Source organism: Vicugna pacos, chromosome X (genome assembly GCF_048564905.1).
Source record: "Vicugna pacos chromosome X, VicPac4, whole genome shotgun sequence".
Taxonomy (NCBI): domain Eukaryota; kingdom Metazoa; phylum Chordata; class Mammalia; order Artiodactyla; family Camelidae; genus Vicugna; species Vicugna pacos.
The window spans coordinates 94140843-94166205 of record NC_133023.1 but is presented as its reverse complement, the minus strand read 5'-3'; positions in this window follow the sequence as shown (position 1 = coordinate 94166205).

The window sequence follows — 25363 nt, the reverse complement described above, 5'->3', positions numbered from 1 at the left end:
CCTACTCCCCCAAATGCTCTTGAGGCTTCCAACACTTGAATTCTGGGGGAATTTGGTCTCTGCAGGGGAAGCAGAAAGGCGCTTCTTATTTATTTAGTAACATCCGATGGCTACTATCGCTTATAGATCAGCCACAGAAGACAGCAATCAGAGTGTGCTTTCCCTTATTCACTTGCTCTTGACCTTGGAGAGAGGTTTGAAGTCTAAATGTAAACCACCAGCAAAATGCTGTCTCTTCAATGCACCAAAAGGAGGGAGAGTTAGCTTATCTTTCAGAAGCCCCCAGGGTATTGTGGATTAGCTGAGTAAGTGTAACTAGAAAAAGGAAAAGGGAAGTCAAGGATAAATTTGCATGTTGCTGAAGAAGTCTCATGATAAAGTGGATTTTCCCAAGAATTGCCGGAAAGCAAGGCTTGCAACCTTTGGGAAATGGGGAGTCCAAGAATGTCTGAAGAGCCCTCACCCTTCACCTGGCCATGGCCTTGATATCACCAAAGAGCTCTGACTGCTCTGCTCCAGGCTCAAGAAGCAAGCTGCTTTCATTGCTGCTTTCCAAAGTGTGCTCCATTGTCTTCCTCGGTTCTTGCCAGGACCCTGTGAGCTGGGTAGGACAACCATTCGTTTTCCCTGGGCTCACTTCCAGAAGGTGCCCAGTAGTCAGATTTTGCACAATTGTAAGTTGATAGATTTGGCTCCGTTTTCACATGCTAACAAAACCTGGCCTGGTCTCATCCTCACGTAAAGGGAAGCTCCATCCTGCGACATTGATCTAAATTAAGCAGAGAGAAGCCAGATCATCAGGGGTGATAGGGTGGGGCAGGGGGCAATCTCAAAAAGTTTAGTAATTCTAGCCCTCCCCTCCCTTTCTGGAGCTAAAATCCAGGCTTTTGAATGAGGAGGGCTTGTGTGATCCTCAAGCTACTCAAACCTTCTTTCTTGAAGACTGGATGCTAGCTGTAATTGATCAGACTTTACCAATTAATCAAGTGCCTAATGTGGGGGCACAGGGAAGAATGAGATGTGGGCCCTGGCTTCCAGGAGCTTATAGTTCTGCTGGGAGCCAAACGTGTGCACACTAGATGACAGTGCATAGCAGGCAGAACAGTGAAGGTCAAGAAGGACTGATGCAGCCAGGGGAGGCCACCCAGAGAGTCAGAAGAGAGGAGGGTGGTTAAAATCATGAGCCCTGGGGTTGGACGGTAAACATGGCTTTGCATTCCAGAGCCACCATTTCTAGCAAGGTAAACCAAGCACATCACTATCCATAGAATGGGATGAAAATTAATTAATACTTATCACATAAGGCTGCTGAGAAGATTAAATGAACACAGTACCTGGCACATAGTTAAGTGTTCAACAAATGGTATCATTAAGGCACTGTTTAAGCTGATTTGGAGACACTTAGGGAGAGAGAAAGGGCAATACAAGGCATGGAATTAAACAAAGGCACTGAATTAAAAACAAAAGGAGGTGTGTGAGGATGCTAAAGATAATGGTCTTACTAAAGCAGAGGGTACATATTAAATGACCAGGAAAAAACAAATTCTGTTAGGTTGAGTGCAGCAAGATGGTGACAGGAAGTGAGGAGCCACCAGAGACTCTCTAGCAAGAGAATGACTTGAGGATAGTGGTCTTAGAGTCAGATTGGCCTGTGGTGTACTCACTGACTTGGAGGGGAACTGAGGGGTATCTACTCTTTCAGGTAAGAGTTGATCTGGGCCTGGACTAGAGACATGAGGGTCAGAATATAAAACATTTGAAAATATATGGTGGAGGGAATTAACTGCATAGAGTAGGTAATTGGATGTGGGAGATGAAAGAGAAGGAAGAGATCAAAAGTGTTCTAAAGTTCTGAGTCTAGCTGATTTGAAAAGTGGTGGTGCCACTGACAGAAAAATGGGAGTCAAGAGGAAAAGTAGGCATGGAGGAAAGATAATGGATTCAATGTTCAATTTGAGATGATGGTGAGACATCAAAGTAGAAACATTTAGAAGAAAATAGTGATACCCAAATATCCTAGAGGGTGTGTGCATACATATATATATTTTAACTTTTTGACCCCATTTCTCCCACTTCCTTTCTTCTTTCACTTCCTCTCTGAACAAAGGCAGTCTTCATTCCTGCTTAGATTATTATCTGCATAGATTGGCAGTTTTTTTCCTTCCCTTTTGGTTCTATTAATTATTTTTCCTGTTTTATTAGATTGGCTTGGACCTCCAGTAAAATGTTGAAATTAGGGTAACAATAGTATTAGACGTTCCTCTCTTGTTCCTGACTTTGAGAGAAAACATCTAGTATTTCAAAGTTTGTTAGTTAACACTTACAGAGTGCTTCTATGTGCCAAGCACTATTATGAACACTTTACAAATAATTTAACCCTCCTACAAACTTATGAGATAGATATTATTATTATTTCCATTTTACATATGAGGAAACTAAAGCACAGAGAAACTAAATAACTTACCCAGGGTCACACAGCTATTAAGTGGCGGAACAGAAATTCAAAGCTCCACTCTCTAACTTCTGAGACTGTGTTTTCAACCACTCTGCTGTGTTTGCTACCCCTTTAAGTATAGAGTTTTCTGTAGGTTTCTGAAAGATACCCTTTATCAAATTAAAGTTTCCTTTCATTCCTAGTTTTCTTAGAGCTTTGCTAGGAGCAAATGAGTGCTGAGTTTGTCAAATATTTTTGGTGCATCTATTGAAATGATCATATGGTTTTTCTCCTTTAATGTGCAAATATGATGAAATACATTGATATTCTTTCTATTGGTGAGTCAGGCTTGCATTTCTGGGATAAAACCCTCCTTGGTTCTACTATATTCTTCTCTCTCAAACCTGTAGGATTTGTTTTGCTAATAATTTATTTAGGGCTTTTATAAGGTGTTATTTTTCTGTCTTCATACAATTTGATATTGGTATAATGATAGCTTTGGAAAATAAATTGGAAGTTTTTCATCTTTTTCAATGCTCTGAAGCAGTTTGTTTGAGAAGGGGATTATCTGTCCCTTAAAGGTTTTCTACAATTTACCTTTAAAGCCTTTGTGTATGTGTCAAGCGAGTTGAGGTGTATGTATCTTTGATTCTATTTCAATTTCTTCTCTAGTTTATTGGTGAAGTCAGATTTTCACCTTCTTCTCAAGCCAAGTTTGGTAATTTATATTCCCCTCGAAAACTGTCCATTTCATCTAGGTTCCAGATTTATTGGTATAAATATTAATACAAAATACCAATTATTTATAACTTTACATCAAGACTGACACAATTACCAAGAATATTTAATATTTCCCTACACTTCTTAATACATTCTAAATGTAGATCTCTCTTTCCCTCTCCCTCTCCCTCTCTCTATCTCATTTTACTCCTGAGTGGTTTATTTTTTTTAGCAAACTTGCTAACTTTGCCTAGTTTAATAGTGTTTCCAAAGAGCCAGCCTTTGTTTGTATAGATCAACTTTCCATTTTTTGTGACTGTGTATTTTATAAACTTTTGCTTTAATCTCTATTAGCAAGCCTTATTCCTACAAAGCCCATCTGTCTGGAATATCCTTTCCTCCTTCCCTTTCGCTTGGCTGACTCCTACTCATTCTTCAGTTTATGCATCATGTCTTTCAAGAAGCCTTCCCTGACCCTCCAGCGTGATTTAAATGCTCATCCTCTGTCCTCCCCCAGAAACTTCCAGCACTCATCATTCTATGTTATAATTAGCCGTCTCCTTGTCTCTCTCCTCTATTAGACTGTAAATTCCTTGAGGGCAGGGACCGTGTCTGGTTCATAATTATACCTCCAAGTGCCTAACATAGTACTTGGCATCCCCAGGAGGAATTCAAATGGAAAATTTTTATGGAAGGTAGTACCCCAAAAGCAGGCAGGCAGATCTAACAAAGAGGCTCCCACCAGTCTGTTGAGTTAAGTTTGGGGTCTTTGTTTGTTTGTTTTTATTGAAATACAGTTGATGATATACATTATGTTAGTTTCAAATGTAGTACAGACTGATTTGACATTTACATACATTGTGAAATGATCACCATGGTAAGTCTAGTAACCATCTGTCCCCATACAAAGTTATTACAATATTATTGACCACTTTCCTTAGGCTATGTACTACCTCCCCATGGTTTATTTATTTTATAACTGGAGCCTTGTACTTCTTTATCCCCTTCACCTATTTCATCCACCCCTTTGGGTCTTAAACAAAGGGAAAACAATTACCCTTGGTAAAACTTCTTTTCTTGATTTTTAAAAGAATCAAAACCCTTCACGGGGGGAGGGTATAGCTCAATTGGTAGAGTGCATGCTTAGCACGCACGAGGTCCTAGGTTCAATCCCCAGTACCAACTCTAAACATAAATACATAAACCTAATTACCACCCCCCTCAGAAAAGTCCTTCAAATGTATAATTCCAATGGTCATCCCTTGGGGCCAAGTCCTTCCCAGCTCCCCGTTCAGCCCTGCTCTCCAGCATGGATCTAGAAGTTTCAACCCCAAAGGAGGCAAGGCCAAGAGTTAGCCATTAAAGGACCTGAAACTAACTGGAGTTAAAGGTCTACAGACTGCCCCAGGGTTTTTCCATCTAAAGGCAGCTTTCTTGCACGGGGGCCCTTTCCTTGTCTGCAGTGAGGGTGGGGGAACCTCATCTCACACTTCAATTTCTCTCGTTTCCAAACTAATCTGAAATCCCTTTTCTTCTATAACCATCTTTCTCCTCAATTGCCTCCTTTTATTCGTCATTGACCCTGTAGTTTTTTTTATTACTGTGTCCAGGAGGTGTCTAGAGAATATGAACTGAAGTAGTAGTTTATGAAATTGGCAACATCTCTGCCTTGCTGCCCCAGGTTTTCTTCTGGAAACTTCTGTGGTTAGCACTCAGGTCCAAGTAAAGCAGAACACAGGCTGAACTGAAAAAGAAGCACACCAAAATCATGGAACTCCATGAACATGAGGGCCAGTTCCTGCCCTCCTCAGCCCCCATCTCCACCCTAAGCTCCAGTCTGATAGAAGACAGAGACAAAAGTCAAACTGGTGACTGAGGGTGTTCCTGCTCACCATGAATTTGCTCCCTGGGAAAATGGTCTCACTTCCTCACATCCTCTGGGTTCCTTTTTGAAGAAGGGATCATGAAACTAAAAATACAAAAACACTCTTGAAAAAGAACTCCTTCTTAAATTGAATGGAGGTCAGAGGAAGCAGGACTCAGAGTACACCCACCCATTCTGTGCCACCTGCCTGAAACAGAGCTCAAGGAAGAAAGATGGCCCACTGGGGTGCTAGGAAAGGACGGTGGGCTGATGCTCCCAGGCAGCCTACTTCAGACCTTTCTGAGGTTGCCTGGCTGACAGCAGATGTGTTCCAGGCACCTTGCTAGGCACTAGGGATGTAGCGAAGAACAGGACACCATTACTGCCCTTGAGGAGCTTATAGGCTGGTGTCCATGTGGGACAGTGTCCACATTTGGAACCCTCCTGGCTACTACAGTATCTGGCACCTTGACTTGAATATGTACCATCTCCTCAGCATTTTCAGTGGCCTCCAAGACAAGAAGTGCATCTAATTCATCTCTGTACCCCCAATATCTAGGACTCTACTTAAAAGATGGTAGGCACTCAAGTAATATTTGTCATATGAATGAAGGAAGGAGAGAAGGGGAGAAGGAAAGATGGAAGGAAAGAGGGTTAGGTGTCAACACGACTGCCAGTACTTCAGAATCCCAAGGCAGCCCCCAGAATCATGGGTCAAAAACCCAGAGATACTTAGGTCAGCTTCACAGATGCTGGTGACTTTGAATTGGTCACTTTTATTGTTGTGTGTACTCATCCTTGAAGGTATTAAAATAATAGAATAGGAAAACAGTCAAGTGGTGCCTCAAAAAGTTAAACATTAACTTTTTAGTAACAAAGTTACCATATGACCCCTCAACTCCTCTCCTAGGTATATGCCCAAAAGAATTGGCAACAGGGATTCAAACTAGTACATACATACACATGTCCATAGCAGCACTACTCATGATAGCCAAAAGACGGAAACAGCCCAGAGCCTATCAATGGACAACTGAATTTTAGAAGTGTGGTGTATCCACACAATAGAAGGTCATTCAGTCATAAAAAGGAATGCAGCACTGATACATGCTCCAACTTGGGTGAACTTTGAAAACATTCTGCTAAGTGAAATAAGCTGGACACAAAGGTCACATATTGTAGGATTCCATTTATATGAAATGTCCAGAATAGGTAAATCCATAGAGATAGGACACAGATTGGTGGTTACCAGGGCCTGGATGGACGGACGAAATGGGGAGACTCTACTTAATGGGTAAAGTGATGGAAATGTTTGGGAACTATATAGAGGCGATGGTCGCACAACATGTCAATGTCCTAAATGCCACCAAACTGTTTGGTTTTAAATGGTTAATTTTATGTGAATTTCACTTCAATAAAGTATTTTTTAAAATAATAATATTAGGGTGACTTTAGGAAAAGTCAGGCTAGAGAAGCTCCAATTCTGATTCTGGGCAGACAGGTTAGATATGGGCAGTGATGGACGAGGTGAGAATAAGAGGGGGAACTATTTCCTTCTCCAGCCCCCACTCCAGCATGCTTCAATGCTTGTTCCTCTCCTACACGGCTAGGTCAAGTATTTATTCCTATCTCCATTCCTGTCCATATCCAAGAATTGTCTGGGATTATTCTTAAGAATATTCTACTTCTCAAAGGATTGTTCATAGAAAAACAGTTGTTATTTGTTGGGAGCTCTTCCAGGAAAACCCAAATATCAAAGGTTTTAGAGAAGCTAGCATGAAGATATAGGTCAGTTTAAGAAGATGGCCTTTTGAAGAAAGTCTTGAGAAAATGTTCATGTTGCCAAGGTGATGGGAGGGCACAAAGTATTGGGTACCTGGGGGGTGCTAGGAAATGCTTATTGATTGACTGATTCCTTGATTGAATAAATAGACATTTACATAAAAGATCTCACCTCAGGGAGGCCCTGTCTTATTCATGGTCTTCAGGTCATGTTTTGTATTAGAGCTTTCATTCATCCATTCTCTCTCACTCAACAAATATTTATTGAGCACCACCTGTGTTCTAGGGAGCACAGTGCTAAGGCTTCACCAGCATAGACAGAGATAACAGAAATTCACATACAATCACAAACATTATTTTTAGACCTAATTTCCACCTTTTACCATTTCCACACTTTGAGCTTGACTAAACGGATGGGCAAGGCCAGGGCAAGTTATGGTGACGATGACAGTGCTTCCACAAACTGGAGTATGTGGTGCACTCAGTATGGTCAAGGGGCAGCAGAGCAGAATATTTGAGGCCATCTAAGAAAATGGTCCTGGAACAAGGGAGGTGAAAGAACTTGAGGGAGAACCTAATCAATGTCTTCTTCCTCTCGGTCCTGTCTTCTCTGTCCCCCGCCCCGTGCCTGGGCCACCTAGAGACAGAGGATTGGAACAGCATTCCCCTCGCCTGCTATGACTACACACCCCCTGTGTGCAACAGATGCTTTCTCCCACCCCCAGCATAGCCCTTGTGGGGCGCTGTGTGAGCACTAGGTCACCTGAAATTGAGGGGAGGCAATCTGGTCAGAACTAAGAAGGGTCTGCTTACTGCCTATGCTACAGTTAATCCATTGCCATCTGTCTTTATTTTGCTGACTCACTGCTTTCATTTGGGTTGGCAGTTCTTTTGCTGTTGGCTGCAGTCTTTAACTGTTTACAGAGGGCTGAGATGGATGGAGAATTAGGGGCTTTGCATTCATTCCCTGGATGAAATCCTACCCAGGTACTGTGGGCCTCTTGTCGAGGGCTGAGGCCAAGGCCTCTGGATTTTGATGGATGGTGGAGATTAAGTGTAGGGTAACACATCATTTAGTCTGATTGCAAGGCCAGACTTCTCCCAAGTGCTGCCAAATGAGCTAGGAGGTCATGTGAATTGTCTGCCCAAGCACAAGGGAGCATGGTGCCTTTTAATTAGAACAAGGATGAGGGATATTTGGGACCTTGGTCTGTCAGGGAACTTGGAGCGCCCAAATCCTAGACTTCATTCAAGGTTCTCTTTAGGCTTCACCTCATCCATGGAAGCCTCCCCTGTATCAACTTCCATCCCCACACTACATCCCACCTCTCCTCCAAAATGCGCTTTCCTACACTTTGAATCTCTTCAGCATTTGGTTTCTATTGTGTACAGTCCTGACTCACTCTGTCATTTTGGAGTCAACCTTCAGCAAGTCTGAGAGATTGTTTCTTTGTCCCAGTGAGATATATGTTCATCAAGATGTGAAATTCTGCAGTCTTTATAAATCTGAGTGTGATGCTGCATCACATGTTTGCATCCTAAAATTGAGGTGGCATACAGTTTATTGTCCAAATGGAGATCCTTTTGAGGGTGAAGTGCAGTGCTATTAATAATGACACTTGGAAAGCAGGTGAAAACTGGGACCATCCTGGGCAAACCAGTATGTATGTTCCCCCTTCCTAAAGCACTGGGTTCCTTTTTGACTTCTTTTGTTCCTGTCCCAATTCCCAGGCAGAACTGGTTGACATTAAGACTTAGTAGACAGATATACCAAAGCCCCCTCAACTCCCTCTACCCCAGAAATGATCTAATGCTGACAGAAAGTAGCTTTGAAAGGGTTAAAACTGATATGAGCCCCCCAAACCCATGCAATCTTATTACAAGTCATTCTATCAGATATCCTGGAAGCATTTCCACTGAATTCCTGTAGATTTCAAAGGTCAACAGTGGCTTCTTCCTCATTATCTTCTCCCAGGATCCAAATACCATATAACAAAATGGAGGTGACTAGCTTATAAAAATTATCCCCCTGGAAACCTAACATTACATGGTCAAACTATCTCACTATCTCAAAGCCATCAACCCTGGAAAGTATTCTCTACCAATGGGACAGGATTAAAAAGTAGCCTTCAGATTGCAAAACAATCTGGGAGTTTTCAAGCAGTTAAACACAGAGTCACCATATGACCCAACAGTTCTATTCCTAAGTATATACCCAAGAGAATTGAAAACAAATGTCCACACAAAAACATGTGCATGAAGGTTCATAGCAGCACTATGCATAATAACCAAGAAGTGGAAACCACTCAAATGTCCATCAGCTGATGAATGGATAAACAAGATGTGGTATATCCTTACAATGGAACATTATTCAGCCCTAAAAGTAATAAAGGACCGAGACAGGCTCCAACACAGATGAACCTTGAAAACATTCTGCTAAGTGAAAGAAGCCAGATACAAAAGACTACATCATATGATTCCATGTCTATGAAATATCCAGAACAGGCAAATCCATAGAAACATAAATATTAGTGGTTGCCTAGGACTGGGCGGGGTAGGGAGTTTGGGATGGGGAGTGACAGCTAAAGGGTACAGGGTTCCTTTCATTGGGGGCTGATGAAAATGTTCTAAAAGTCATGGTAGTGATGATTGTACAACTCTGTGAGTATACTAAAAACCACTAAACTATACATTTTAAATGGGTGAATTGTATGGTATGCAAATCATGTCTCAAGAAAGCTGTTTAAAAAAGTAGCCTCTGGGCCTAAGCAGGATTCAGTCCCAGCTATCCAGGCTAGACTTGGCGTTCCTTTAGTAAGAGCGTGGACACTCTCTTCCAGGCCATTCTTCTCAGTCTTCTCAGGTTGCCCAAGCACCAAATTGGGCAAATGCCTCCTAAGGGCAGACCGGGGAGGGGGGAGTGGAGAAACCTTATTAATACCCACAAGGCCTTGGCATTTTCTTGGTTAGCCTTTATAGAAAGTCCATCATAAAGTTACAGGGTCCAATCATATGGGACAGGAAAGGAGCTTATCCACTCCAATCCTCTCAGTGGAGATGCTCAGAAAGAGGAAGTGACTTGCCCAAGTCACACGTTTACTCTGTGGCAGAGCAGGAACTGGAACCCAACAGTCCTGACTCCCTCTCCAGTGTTCTTTCTCCTGTTCCAGCTTCCCCACTGCCTCCCTTGTCCCTACTTTACCCAAAGCAGCCTCTCTGGCCCTTCCTGCTGCAATCTGGGAGGAGTCAAGTCTGAGAATCCAAGCTCAAAATCAGGGTGAATTTACAAATTTGGAAATACGGCACAACTATGGAAATATGGTTGACTAAATAGCGGGTCAGGAAATGTGCATTATAGGTCTCCCAACATCAGGATGTGGACAGAGTACAGGATTTGACCCCTGGTGCAACTAAATTTGTGGAATAATCACATGCTTCTCTTTATACTGTATTTGGCAGCATTAGAAGAGAAAAATAATATTCATCTTAGGAAAACCTTGGTAACTGCAAATTTGCTGGCAACCTTATTTCCTCTTGCTTTCTTGGAAGAAACCAAACGAAAAAGCAGCTGTACAAATTAGCCCCAACCAACAGGCCTGGGACCAAAACAAAACAAAACAAAACAAATAAAGCCAAAAAACAAATCAGGCTAAATATTTAAATCAGAATGGAAAATATATCCAACTCTACGCCTACTGAAGCTCTTGAAACTGCTCATCTCCACTTGATTATCGACAACATCCTCTTTCTAGGAGGTCAGGACAAAGCTGGGGACAGTGTGACCGAAACTTATCAGCAGTTTTCCAAACCTCTTCATGTGCATTCAAAAATTTTCCGATAGCCCTGTCTAATAGGAGCCAAACCATTTATCCTGCTTGTGAGAGTCAGATTAATACCACAGTGAAAAGAAAGTGTACTTAGTAGGTCATCAGTCAGTAGAGACCATGTGCCAGGCCCTGTGCTGGTGCTGGAGGAAGACATGAGAGAAGAAGACAAATCATGGCCAAGGGCAAGGGCAAAGTTGAGGAGGTAGCAGAGCTTATATATGTTGAGTAACAGTCAGGAGACCAGTCTTTCTGAATTAGGGATTTCTTTTAAGGGAGCTGTGGGATATTTGATTGAAAAAGAAAGCTGGAGACAGATTGTGAAAGTAATGTAGGGTTTTGAGGAGGTGAGTGGCCAGATGAGAACCACGTCCAGGGAGCCTTCCCTTCACCCTCCCCTCAACACTGGGTCAAGTGTGCTCCTCTGGGCTCCCACAACCCCCCAGCCCCTATCATGGCACTTGTCACACTTTCCCATAATTCTCTGCTGCTTTGGAGTTCTTCCCCACAAACTGATTTTCTTGTGGGAGAGCTTATGTTTGGTTGTTGTGGGGCTTAACCCGTGGCCGGCACTCAGGAAATATTTATTGATGGGATGAGGTGGGACAGGATTGGATGGGATGGGATACAAGGTTAGCTATTTGGAAGAGCCATCTGGAAGAGAAGGCAGGGAGGGGAGATCAGCTGAGAAAGAGGCTGCCCTAGTACCGATATGAGAAGATTGGGCTCTGACCCCAAGCAGTAACAATAGTGACTGAGGAGAAGGGAGGATGTCAGATGCATCTTGAAGGAAGAATACACAGGACTTGGGAACCTTGTTTAACACTTGTTTAACACTGAGGAAACAAAGCAAAATAGCTGCAGAACTGGACTAGGTTCCTCCTGAGGCAGTTTGGTAGGTTCTCAGACCCCAGTAGGATTAACCAGCCCCTGCTTCATTTTGTGAGCAACTGGTCATGGACCCAGCTGTCTATGGGGACCCTGGCCCTTCTGTTCTTTTCACATCTAGAGTGAAAGGGACTAGACCATTGCTGCAGGGACTTTGCCCAGCTGTCTCTGGGCCGGCTGTGCTCAGTCCCCGGGGAGCTCGTGCTGACCCAGTAAGACCAGGCTGCAGAGGGATGACCTGACGTTTGGTCATCTTAATCCTCCGGTCTCAGCTTAGCTCCCACCACCTGGAGGTGTCAAACAAAGAAGTCCCAAACAAAGAAAAGTGTCAGCCTGAGAAACCAGAGTCCCCTTTCCCGAGCCTGTTTTGTTCCACCTCAGCCTTTCTGCAGTTTAGGCCGGGAGGGGGGAGGGAAAACCATGGAACTTTTCAAAATCCCATTTTCCAAGAGCTAAATCAGATTCATTCTGTGTCTCCTGCACAGACTGCATTAGTCTGAGTAATGTAAACACTGTGAGGCCACAGCTGTCTGCCAGCTGCAACGCCGAAGCCCATTTTGGGGGGCATGAAAAAACCTGTCTGTAACTATCACAGATGAGAAGTGTTAGCTAATGAATGGTCCCTGCTGAGGCCAGAGCCCAGCTGAGTTATTTCAATCTTGGGCCTTCGCAGAGATTTTTTTATTGGGTAACAAATCCCAAATGCAACTGGTCACCCTCTAGACCCCAGATTGGAGCCTGTCCTTCAATCCTCCCCAAACGAATTCACTCCAGGGACATTCCCCATAGTAGCGCAAGCATCTCGGCATTTGGCGTGTTGGGTGATTGCTCAAGGAGGCTATGGCGGGGACTTAAGAATCACACGAGCCCCACTAGGCTCCCTGTAGGAGCGGCCTGACTGGGAAACAGTTGGCTTTGAGTTGGACACCACTATCTCTGCTGGGCCTCAGCCTAATCCTCTGGCGCTTGCTGGCACCTATCCTACTGTTCTTACTCCTCCCATGTGGGCTCAGGTCAGGGGCAAGGCCAACAGAGCCAACATACCAACCAGCTCGGAGGAGACGAGTGTGAGGGCCCAGCCATCTTGTGGGAGGTCTGCCCAGAGCGTGAGCCCCTCACAGCTGTACGTCCAGCCCGCCCTGGGGGAGAAGCAGGTACCCGATGGTCAGCCTCCGAGCACGCGCACTGGCTAAGAGCTGTCATTGAATTGGAGACCCACAAAAGAGAAGAAAGTGCTAAATCCAAGCCAGCAAATGTTTTGTGTTACAACACAAATAACACAAAACTTACCATCTTCCCCATTTTCAAGTGCACAGTGCAGTGGCGTTGAGCACGTTCACGATGTTATACAATCATCACCTCTATCTAGTTCAAGAATGTGTTCATCACCCCCAAAGGAGACCCCATACCCATTAAGCAGTCATTCCCCGGCCCCCCAGCCCCCAGCTCCTGGCAACCACTAATCTGCTTTCTGTCTCCACGGATTTACCTTTTCTGGATATTTCAGATAAACGGACTCACGCAATATGCGGCTTTTTGTGTCAAACCAGCATTTTTGTCTTAGTACCTACACGTGCTAGCTGCTGTAACAGGCATGAAGATTCAGCCTCAGACGCACACCAGGTAGCAGCAGCTGCTATGCATTTTGGAATCCAGGACTTAGCTCACCCAAGACACTTGCTGGGTGATTTATTTGTACCTTCCTGTTTAATCCTCACAACTCTCTGAAGTAGGTAATAGTAATGTCCCATTTTAAAGGTGAGTAGTCTGAGGCTCGGAGAAATTAAGTAACCTAGACAAGGTCGCACTAGTAGTTAAGATTCCAACTGAAGTCCTCCCGTTAATTATATATTTAGCCCAACTTTGAGCCAATCTGCCTACTTAGAGCCAACATGCTGCCTTTGTGGGCTGTGCTGCCTGTCCCACCCTGCCTGCCTTTGAGACCCCATAGGCAGGGGAATAATCTCATGAGGCCCTTGTTAAAATATCGCTGTGTTGCCAGGGACAGGAGCCTGGCATGAGTGCCTTGGGTGTTCACATGCCCTTGGGCAGCCCTGGAGTTTTCTTTAGTTTCCAGAGCACTGAGTATAACCCCACCCCTTTCTCTTCTACTCCTGAGAGCATATTGGAATGTCAGCGAGAATCATTTATAAAGAAATCCTTGAATCTGCTTGAGTTTATTTCCTTAAGTAAGTCATACACAGCTTTGGTATTTGATTATTAGAAACAAATAGTAATGATCAGACACCAGAGTGTCCTGACATCAAAGATGAGAACCTCTGGTCCAAAGACTCTCCTCATGACCCATCTAGAGGCTCCTGAGAGGTATCACCGGCTGAGTCAAGTTCCCCCCGGGGACTGAAGATCTGATTGTTTCAAACGTCCGGAGTGGCCTCCGTGAGGCAGCCTTGAGGGCTGTGCACATGACGTCTGGACTTTTGAGTAGTGACTCTGGCTGCATCTGACAGGGATGCTCGTGTTCCAGCCACGAGTGCAGGAGATAGCCAGGGTCTGACCCAAGTTGGGCGGCCAAAGTTAGGAAAAAGGAAAGGAAAGTGGGAGTTGTCCCCTCTGTTTTACAGACTCCGGGATGTATGTTTCAAAGCTCCACCACTGGGAATGGCCCTCTGGAAAGTTCAATGGAACTGGAAGAGACAAATATTGATACTTAACAGTCAGCTTCTATAATAATAATAATGGTACTGCCTGAATTCAAATAAGCAGAACAGATGTTCCTCATGTGCTATGAGTTGAAAATCATTCCTTCATGTGGGATCAGTTAAACTCAAGCTTGAGACTTAGGGTATGTTTAATATAAAAATTCTCAATAAAAAGATTTTGGAGGCAAAATCCAAGCGAGGGCATGCTAAAATCATCTGTGCAAATAATCGACCATTCAGCATTGGCCTGCAAGCTATCAAGGGATGTAAGTGTGTAAGGATGGTGGTCACTGGGAACAAGGGTGGTGATGAGAGAAATGTCTTTGCCATCAAATCCGACCAGAGGTCAGCGTGTTCTGTTCTTCTCAGTGTAAGCGGGGCTTAGAGCTTGGTGCTGGGGTCGGCCCTGGAGAAAAGAAAAAACCAATTCATTTGACATTTGACCTATGATAGAATTTTCAGAAGATGGGGCCTTAGACATAAACGAAACTGTCCCACAGAAGAGCTAATTTCAACTTGAACCAGCCCTGCCCAGTCACTGGCATGGGGATAATGAGAGAACTTGAGTTGTGGTCACTGCCTTCAGGACCTCATCCACACCATAGAAGAACTTAACAGCAGAGCTGAGGTACACACCAGGAACTATGAGCCAACATCTCATTTTGCTGATGAGGAGACAGGTACAGGAGTCATTTCGACGTGCCCAAGGGCACACAGTGAGTTGGTCCCACTTGCAGAGCTCAGTCTGGGAGCCCACTAACTTGAAAGAGGGAGAAATCAAAATGGAGTAGAAAAACATGACTGCCCTTTCACAATAATGGCATAAAATTAGGATTCTACAAGAAAAAAAAAACAGAACTGGCATGCTCTTTCATTCTACAGCACCAGCTAACAGCCCTTTTGGTCTTAAAGAATTAGCGGAGTAAACAATCGCCAGAATATGAAGAATAGCAACACAAAACAGGCAGCCACAAAGAAAGTCAAATGAAGCCAGGAAAGGGCTGATGGCACTGGGAGGCCACCCTACAAGGCCAGGCAGGAAAGATTAGAGCAACATATTCAGGGAAGATGAAGACACAGAAGGGATGTCATAGGATCAAATCCTCTAGAGAAACTCCAGAAGGCCATGGATCCGAGGGACCTAGACACATCCTCCAGATTCTGGAGTACAAGAGGGGCAGCCTTTGTTGTGCACATCAGGAAAAATAGACAGACATAAAGGCAGCCCACATAGTGGGTACCAGATGCCCAGTAAACGTGAAGGAAATGTGCAAATCTCCTTCTCCTAAAAGGTGTTGTAAAGTTACAAAGTATTTCTCAAAGGACTTCAAATAAACCAATTCCTGGTTTAATAATAATAATAACAAAATTAATAATACCTACCATTTAGTGACAGCTTACTATGTGCTAGGCACCACGCTGAACTTTTCACCTGATTTTCTCATTTTGTCCTCACAAGCACCCTGTGACCACTTTTCGGATGAGGAAACTGAGGCTCAGAGGGGTTAAGTCATTTGCCCTAAGTCACACAGCTAATCAGTGGTAGAAGCCACCCTCAAATCCAGGGCTCCTTAACTCCAGAGCATGGAAACACTCTCCTATCCTGCTTCTGTCGATGCAATGGCTTCGTTGCTTGGGACTCTCCCTGTGGCAGTAGAGAGCTGACAAAAGTGACGTTCTAGAATGTTCATTCCAGTTGGTGGGAAAGATGAAATGGAAAGAGAAACCCTGGGATTAGAGAGTCAGTTAGGAGGCTGAAGCAATGAGAGGCGGTGAAAAGCAAGGACTTTGTGAAATCCCTGGGAGGAGGAACTGACAGGCTCTAAGACGTATGGGGCCCTACTGTACCAAACTTTGCTGGTCTCATCTAGGACATCATGGAGACCTTTCCATGACAATACAGATCTGTCTTACCCTTTCTGTGAGTGTTTAGGGTTCAATTCTCTAGGAGCACCACTATTACAAACAGTTTCAGTGAAAACCCTGGATGTACAGACATCTTTGCATCTTGGTATATATGTGGGATCAATTCTAAGCAGTAGAATTTCCAGGCTGAAAGAAACAAATTTTAAATTGTGATAGACATTTTTTCGAAAGATTTTCAGAGTCGAGATGATTAATATTTTTAAACAGGGATGGGGGGAAACCTTCCTGGGTAGCATTAGGGAATGATAAAGCAGAACTAAATGTATTGGTCACCATTCAACAGTATAATCGAAAAGCACAGGTCCTTCCATACCTTTCTAAAGCAAACGAACACCAGTGTTGTCGCAGCTAGTGACAGGAAGGAAGGGAACAGAAGGCACGGCGACCCTTTGGGAATCACATTCAAATGTTGGAGATCTGGCAACTCCTGTCTTCATTACTTAATGTTCAAGGAAGAGGAACTATGCCGGAGTGTGGAACAGGATGGCTGTGGCCATTATTTAATCGAGCAGACAGCCTTTTAAGAGGCTCCAGAAGGAAGGCTGGCAAATTGAAAGGAGGGCAATTTTCAGACAGAATAGCAACTTGATTTTATTTGTAGTTTGAGAACATTGGCCATTGTTTTCAGACGGGGAATCTAAATAACTTCTTAAAAGTAGCTCCCAAAGGAAAGGGAAGATAAACTTGAGCATTATTGTTGAGTATAATGGTCTGGCCCCCCAAGTGACATTTTGATACACTGCCGTTAGAGTCAGCTCTGTTTGGCAAATCCCCAGCTGTCCAAAAAGCTGCCTGGCCCTGGTGCCCAGATCCTGGGCGTCGTGAACCTAGTATGACATAGGACGAGGACAGGGAAAGGAGGGAGCTGAGGGCTAGCGAGCTCCCTCACCCTGATCGACAAGTTGCAAGAAGCTTTGAGGGAGAGACCAATGCATGGAGATCATAAGCCTGCTTTTAAAATTTCCACAGAATGGACTAGCAAGCAGGATATCCCCATTTTATTCATTCACTCAGTGAACATTTATTGAGGAACTACGAGGGCCAGGTGCTATGAGAGACACCAGGAGGACAGTGTTGACCAAAACAAAGGTGGCCCCTGCCTTCGTGGAGCTTACTGTGTCGTAGGAGAATGAGCAATAAGAAAGCAAACGCACGAATAAACGTATAGTTACAAATAGTAATGAGTGCTTTGAGCAGGAAAAAAATAGGTTCTGGGAAAGAGAACACTTAGGTGGGGCCCAGGCGGAGGAGTCAGGATGGCCTCGCCGCCGAGGCAGTCTAGCATTTAGAGTGAGTCCTCATCCTGAGGGAAGCGGTGGGGGCAGTCACTTACAGAGCCAGGGAGAGCGCCTTTAAGGCCAAGGAAAACGCGTGAAAGGACTTGGGGAGTCAGACCCTTAGAGCTGCTGGTCAGGCAGGGGGCTACGTGGGAGAGGCTCTACCTTTTGCTCCCCGCTGGGCAAACCAAAGCGCTCCAGGCCTTGTGGTGGCTCCGGGGCCCAGAGACCCCGGCGGCTTCCAGAGGGCAACCTGGAAGCCGGCCAGTAAAAAGCCAGGGTGTCCGCCTGCTCGTGGGCTCGGCCGGACAAGGTGAGCTTCCAAAGGATTCCTAGAGCCTCAGAGAATCACGTCCCGGTGACTTCCATCCCCGCTCAGTGCTCTCCATTGGCAGCGAACGCCGGCTTGCCAAAGAGCTGGGCCTCACCTTGGTCGGGGTAACGACGGGGGCGGCTCTGGCCTTCAGGAAAAGTGCAGGCAGCAACGGGGAGTGAGAGCAGGAGCTGGAGCCAAGGAAGCAGCCCCTGCCAACAACTTCCGTTCCTTCCCTTGCCTCCAGCACGGCTGCCCAGGCAGCCCCCAGTGACTGTTTATGGTGATCTGTGTGTTTCGCAACTGACAAAGAAGGAGGGAGCCCTTTCTGACATTTTTGCCCAGAGGCCCCAGATTTCTCAAGTATGAAACTGCCAAATACGCAACTTTGGGTGGATATTTGGCTGAATCACTTTGAAGGGCCTGTCAGTGCCTAAAATGGAAATTGTTAGAAAGCAGAGGACGGTGGTTGCCAGCAACCATGAAATGGTAATGACCAAATCATTTATTTTTGCAATGAAATGTCATCCCCTAACACTACAAAGGCTGGGGTTTTTTTTCCCCCTAGCTTAAAAATACTGACTACCTGTAAGAAGTCTTCAAACGGATTCTGCATGTCATGCACATGTGTGTACATGCCCCTGTCCCTCTACCACCCTCTGCTTTCCCTCCTAAACCGAACCGCCTCCATGTTCCCAGAGCCCAGCTGCAATCTGGGATGAATTAAGAGGTTGGCTGATTGTGAGAGGTAATCAGGCTTTAGCCACCCTATAAAATGAAGGGGAGTTCATTTGGTTATTTATAAGATGGTGTGTGGCCAATGTTACCACAAGGGAGAGTCAGTAGGCAGGAACAGACTATACCCCAAGTCCTGATGCGGGTCTTTTCACAATCTGTTCAAGTCCAGCTACAGTTGCACGTACGAGACAGGACACTTTGTAAGGTTTTAGTGTACGTCAGACTCAGTATCCCGCAAATTAGGCAAATGTCCAGTTCTGTGCCTTTCATTTTTAAACTCTGGTACTTCTTTTTCTTCTTTGAGTTTAGGAGGAAGAGACTGGAAAGTAAATTGTGGGCTAACACTGGGGAATGGAACAAGATCTACTATTTCTTTGAAAACAGCCATTAAGACATCATTCCCCCGGGCCAATTCCTGGGCGGCTTTAACCAAAGACAAAGCCTCAGGTCCTTCTTTCTGTTTTTCCACATTGACTCCTGTGTTAGGATCAGTGAAAATTTATACGACCATAAAATTTATTTCAAAATAATACTTTACAAGCCTTTGGGCTTGAAACTATTTCAACGTCTGCACATTCAATGCGGCAAACTAGGATGGTTCCATTCAGCTCTCATTATAGGAAGCTTGGAGGGGTATCCTTGGGTGCCAGTCATCGGTCCAAACTTCTTGATCAGCTGCTTTTTCAACAGAATTGGCTTTCCCAAAGTCATTTGTGATTGTTAATATGGGATCCATTTTGTAAGCAGGTCTGGTATTAAGAAAGGTTATAGGGACGTTGCAGTTTAGCCATGGACCTTGGTACTGTGACCACGGCGGTGGCTTGAGAATCTGACTGCATTTGAAGCCCATGCTCATGGAATCCCTGTTAGGCCCGGGGTGGGGGTGGCGCCGGCGCCCTGGAAAAGGGGGCACCACTGTGGTGTATCCTTCCTTCCGGCTCCCTTGTAGGGTTGAATCAAAGGGGAATTATAAATTAGGCCAACTCTCATTTCTGTCCCTTTCCCAACATTTTAGGAGCCCTCCAGCCCTTGGTCTACGTGGATCTAATCCCACTTTCTCAGCATCTGCTTCCTCACCTGTAACGTGAAGGACTTTGACTAGACAAGCTGTGAGTTCTCCCCAAACTCTGACATTTGACAAATCTAATGGACTTACCAGCACAGAGCAATGCGGCCGTTTTCTCACACTTTCTTTAGTTTGGGGAGACCCATTTGAGATAATATTCTTTCTTTCCCTATGTCACCCTTTGAAGACAACCCAGTGTCAGAAAGTCCACATTTGGCAGCTCTGCATGACAAAGCTTTTTTCTCTGTAGAAGGGGCACAGAATGCCCTGGAAACCAGGGCAGGCACCTGTACCTGACAAGGGATGCAGGCATAGGAGGCAGGTGGGGAGGGCAGTCCTTACAGGAGCCAGAAGCATTGTTCCCACATCAGTTCTCCCCCGGTGCTCGTCCACTCAGAGGCATGATGGTCAGGGCAGGTGCCTGAGCCAGCGGCCCTGGGTGAGAACAGCAGCTGTCCTGCTTACTAGCTGTTTAACCTTGAGCAAGTTAATTAAATTATACGTGTCTCAGTTTCCTAGTCTGTAAAATATGAATCATACTTGTAGTGTTGTGAGGATTAAACGAAGATCAGGTGAAAATGTGAAGTGTTTAGAACAATGTTCAGCACATACATATTAAACGTTCTGTGAATACTAACCGTTTTCCTCATTGGGAATACGTGTCCAGGTACGGACCCAGGAGGGGAGACGGCCACATGACACAGAGCTGTCCCCTCTCATGAGTCCAAGACTCTCTGTGGTCTAGGTCAACTTTGGGGAGGTGCCTGATCTGGAGGAAGTGACTTCCTGCCTTCCACAGAGCTGACTGTCCAATGGGTAGTTAGTCTCTTCCAGCCTCAGTCCCTCTAGTTTCACAAGTCAGCGATAATGACCGAAAGGGTGGGAAACTATCCGATGAAAGGGAAACCGTGGTCATTTGAACCAAAGCCATTGTCCCCCCTGCTTGCCCAGGACTTGACAGAACTCTGACTTGAAGGCTCTTGGAGTTGACAAAGGATCTTTAGAAAAAAATGTTCCCTGGGGGTACTCCATGTCCACAGAGGCCCGAACAAGAGAAAACAGATTGTGGTTAGACCCAGGGAAGAGATTTTTACCACAGATGGATAAAATAGGGGGCCAGAGTCCCAAAGCAGGTTATGTAGTGCCCTTCCCTGGTAAACTGGGAAGAGAATGGCGGGCCATCTGTCCTAGATCGTCTCATAGACCATCCGTGCAGGAAGCGCCCTTAGAGGTCATTTTATCCAAGCCTTGATTTTAGGATGAGAATGCTAAGACCCAGAGAGAGGGCACAGTTGCTCTCTAGTCATATAGCTAATTATTAGCAGCCCTGGGGTTTAAATCCTGGGCCAAGAGGTTATGCCACTGCTCCAGACTGGTCTCTTCAGGCACTCGACCCATTGTCCCTTCTGGTTCTGGAATGCTCTGTAGTACCAAAATACTAAAAAGTAATTGGGGCCCACCCAGAAGGACTCAAAGGTATCGAGCAGTGCCCAACTCGCACTCCTCCAATGTATCCATCTGATTTTGGAGCTCTGGCTGTCAAAGTGTTTCAGCCAAACTTCCTCACTCGCCTAGCCGGTCTTCTTAGCTTACCATTTGAAAGCAGCTGTGGTTAAAGCAGAGCTTGCTGACTCAGCCCATGTAGTAAGGATGACTAAACACAAGAATTTCCTGTGGTGGGGGGGGTGGAAAATATCTTTCAAATGCATTTGTTTCAGGGAACCATTCTGATCAGTCAGGAGCCGGCCCACCGTGGGCCCAGGAGGCCAAGCCGCAGGCTGTCCCTGCTCAGCACCAAGGCAGGCTTTGCAGATGTTTCCTTTCTTTTCTGCTAAACAACCCTGTGGCTGTCTCGGCACCATTTTGGTCTGGCCAGCCTTTGCACAGCGCTTCATCTGCCAAGTGGTACAGCCTAAAGCCAAGAGGAGCGGAGGTCTCCCCAGACCGGAGGGGCCTTCCACATTGAGGCCTGCCCCCAGGGCTGAGCGGGGCTGCTCTGCTTTATCTCAAGGCAGCTTCAATTCTGAGCCCACCTTCAACTCGAAAGAGAGGATCATTTATGCTGACTGATCAGAAAGCAATGTGGGCTGGCTTCCATCTCCTGGGTGCACTCTGGGGAGTTTGCAATCTGAAGTCAAGGCATCATTTTCAGGCCTGAATACCACACAGACATTGGACAACTTTAGGAAACGAACGTTGACCTTCAGTTGGATTGCTCACCAGCTTAAGGCATTAATTCAGTGAAATGAAAATTTGGGTAAATATTTCAAGGCTCTTGGCTGGGAAGGAGGCTGCCTTGCTCAATTAGAAAGTTGGAGACACCTGGTGCATTCGGGGGGTGACACATTTTTACAACTTGCAAATTAGAAAAGGGGGGCGGGGAAAGAGGGAGCATGATTACACTCGGCCATCTTCCGAGAGGCATATACAACTCCAACCGTTCAGATATAGAGGAGTCAAGTCCAAGTCCGAGGAGGGGCCTGCCTCACCCTCTCCGCACCCCTTCCCCATCCCCACTCGTGCAGTCACAAGGAGAAAACAGGGCCAACTGCCTTCCGGGTCTCAAAGAGGGTCGAGGATTTATTTTTCAGAAGTGAGTAAAAATTTCTTATTCCAGCGGGGGCTCGGGGGAGATGTTCTGGGACAGGCAATGGAGTAACCAGAAAGAATCCAGTTGGGGGTGAGAGGACGGGGGAAGAGGGAGGGCATCCCAGCTCCTCGCCACCCAGCAGCATGAACTTTGGAAGCGTTATGTCACTTTTCCAAGCCCGTTTCCCATTCTGTAAGCACTGACTTAAGCTACCTCTGGTGCCTGGTAATAATACGGCGTCTAAATGTTTTGTGAATGAGAGGGAGGGAGAGGGCAGGAGAGTCAATGAATGCATACAGAGTAATAAGGATTTGTGTAGCTCAGGGAGTGGGTTTGAAACTTAGCTGAAATAATGGTTATGAATGGTTCTGCCTGTCTGACACCTTCCGGTTAATGAAGTACTTATGTTCTCACTGACTTGAATCTTACAAGACCCCTGGGAGATAAGCAGAGTGAGGATTGTTCTCTGTCTGACAGAGGGAAGTGAGACTCTGGAAGGTGAGGAGGAAATCTATGAAGGAACTAGGGCTTCAGCTCCAGTGCCCCTTCAAACGTCCTCCATAGACTCATTTTCAATTAAAAAGGGTTTTAAACGAGAAAGTGCTACCAGATCAATGCATCAGATCTTTGCCTTGCAACTAAGCACCCTTTGTATGCGGGCTCAGACACTGGAGGTGGGTTCAGAGGAAGAAATTTCAAGCTCTGGCTAGCATTGACATTAAAGACTACAGTAGGAGGGGAGGGTAGAGATCAGTGGTAGAGCGCGCACTTAGCATGCACGAGGTCCTGGGTTCAATCTCCGGTACCTCCATTATAAGTAAATAAATAAATAAATAAACCCAATTACCCTCCCCCCCAAAAAATTAAGACTACAGTTAGACCTTGTCTACTCAAAACACAAGAGGCCGAGGGAAATGGCCTTGGAATGACTTGGGTTGGGGTTATCTGATATTTTTGTAAAAGAACAATAGGGCCTCTGGTTGGCAGGGAACTCACAGTTGCTATTTGGAACAACATGGGCCAGTGGAAGGAGGGTAACCGTGGACTCAGGTGAGCGAGCCAATATATACTTAGTTGGTTCCCATTGGGTACCTGACGAAGCCATCAGCTGCTTAGGGGGAGTGGACTTGTGGTCTGAAACTTCTCCAGGTTTGTGTAGGTCACAGAGTCCAAGCCCCATCTGATGAAGACACTTCTGTCTGTTGAGTGGCTGCCTACCCTCCGGTGACAAAAACTCACTACCACTCGTTGAGTAGTTTCTAGCTCTGCCTTCTGGCCGGTTCTGATGATGGTCATCTGTCCCTTCTGACTGCATTTCTGGGGGAATACAGAGATGCTGATTGCAAATGCACCTCATGCAGGCAATTAGGCATGTTCCTAAAAAGTTCTATGAAAACAAAATTATCACAAAGCAAATCCTGCATTTTGTGCCCTAGATTGGTTTGTTACTTACAGAAATCATTGTTCCCTAATTTATCACTTTTTAAAACATCAAATTAGGTTTGCTTAAAGCAGGAGTTTTTAATTGGTGGGGTCTGTAGTTCTTGAATGAGATACAGAAAGCAGCGTGAATTTTTCAGAAACTATATGCAAAATTGTGTTTTTGCACTTACACGTTTTTGCGGAAGAGAGGATCAAGAGTTTTTCTCAGATTCTCAAAAGGGTCTATCCCCCAAAAGGATAAGAATGATTGGCTTGGAGGAAGGTGAGACTGTGTGTTCATGAATCTCACAACATGCTACTGCAAATGCAATTTACTAGGAAAGTGGCTTTGTCTATGTCTGTTGTGTGGTCTGATTCTCCTCCCTTCTGCTGCATCTACAGGGTGGGTACCCATGGGCCGTGCTGCCATGCTGTGATCTTCTCTCTGCCCTATGTGTGAGAGAAAGGCCACACTAATAAGATTTGAGTGGTGATGGTTGTAGACTGGAAGAAGGCATTTGATAAAATTTCTAAGTCCTCAGCCCCAGTTCTCATCCTCAGAGTGCAATCTATCAGGCAGGCATGTGTGTTGCACACCTTGAGCTTTGCAGGCAGACAGCTCTGTGATCGTGAGCAAGTCACTTAATCTATCTGACCTCAGTTTCCTCATCTGATAGATGGGGATAGTAACCTGGTTGCTGTGAGGATTATAAGTGAGACAGTGGATATAATGTGCTTGACACATAGAAAGTGCTCAATAAATAATGATGCCAACAGTGCCTGTGCCAGGCCACTCAGTCTTTAAGAAGATCCAAAGCTCTTTTCTGAGGACATTAGGACATAGATCACTCCATCTGGGGGCCACCTTGCTGCCCGGGGCCATAGTCGGTGACCGTGGACATGGGACCTAAACTAGCTGGACCTTTGTCAAAACATAAGGTTTGGCCTGTTCAATACTATCCTCTGGTAAAAGCTGTTGAGGAGCCCTGGAACCATGTTTGATTACTGAAATGAGAAGTTCTATGTAAGAATTCAGACTGTGGGTGTAGGAGGCCAAAGCAACTGGGACAGTCAAATCAGCTCAAAACCTTCAGTCGGTGCTTTGGCCCAGCAGCAATAATAGTGTCCAAAGAGCTTTCCCACCCCTGTTCCCATCTCTGCCTCAAAACAGCCAGATAAGTCCCACAGGACAGGTGTTGGAAAGCCCTTTACTGCAGAAATGATACAAGCAAGTCTGGGGGTTTTGAGGACTTGGTAAAAATGCAGTGTTTTGCAAGAAAAAAAAAAAAGCAAAATGAGTGTGCTAGCAAGAAATGGTTTTTGAGTGGTAGCTTATGAGTTTTGAGTTTATCGACTATAAATGAACATAGCACAGAGCTGGGCACATGGAAAGGCTTACATAGGTTGCAGTGTCAAGAATTCCATAAAAGGAAAAACACAGGCAAGTCTAGCTAGACACTGGATGGTCTGGTCCAGTTAAGGGCTGTAAGACTTAAGAGAAAGGAAGACATAAGTCAGTTGCAGGATACCGGAAATGCTTCCTAAAGAGGCGGGGCTTGGGCTGTTTAGAGAGGCAGAGGGAAGAAAGAAAGTGTGGGAAGCAGATAAGCAAGGGCAGAGGGGCTGGAATGAGCCTGCTGGGGCATGGAGATGCTTTCACAGGGGGATGAGCAGGGGGGATACTTTGAAGGTGGCGGGAATTTTAGTTAAAGAGGTTACTGAGACCCTGAGTGCCCAAAAGAAAAGAAAAGATGTCTGGACTTGCTGTGGTAAAAAGTGAGGAGCCGCTAAGTGTGGCAACAGATGGGGCAAGACAAGGGAGTGGAGTCAGAGTCCAGCTGGGAGCCAGGAATAAGAATCCA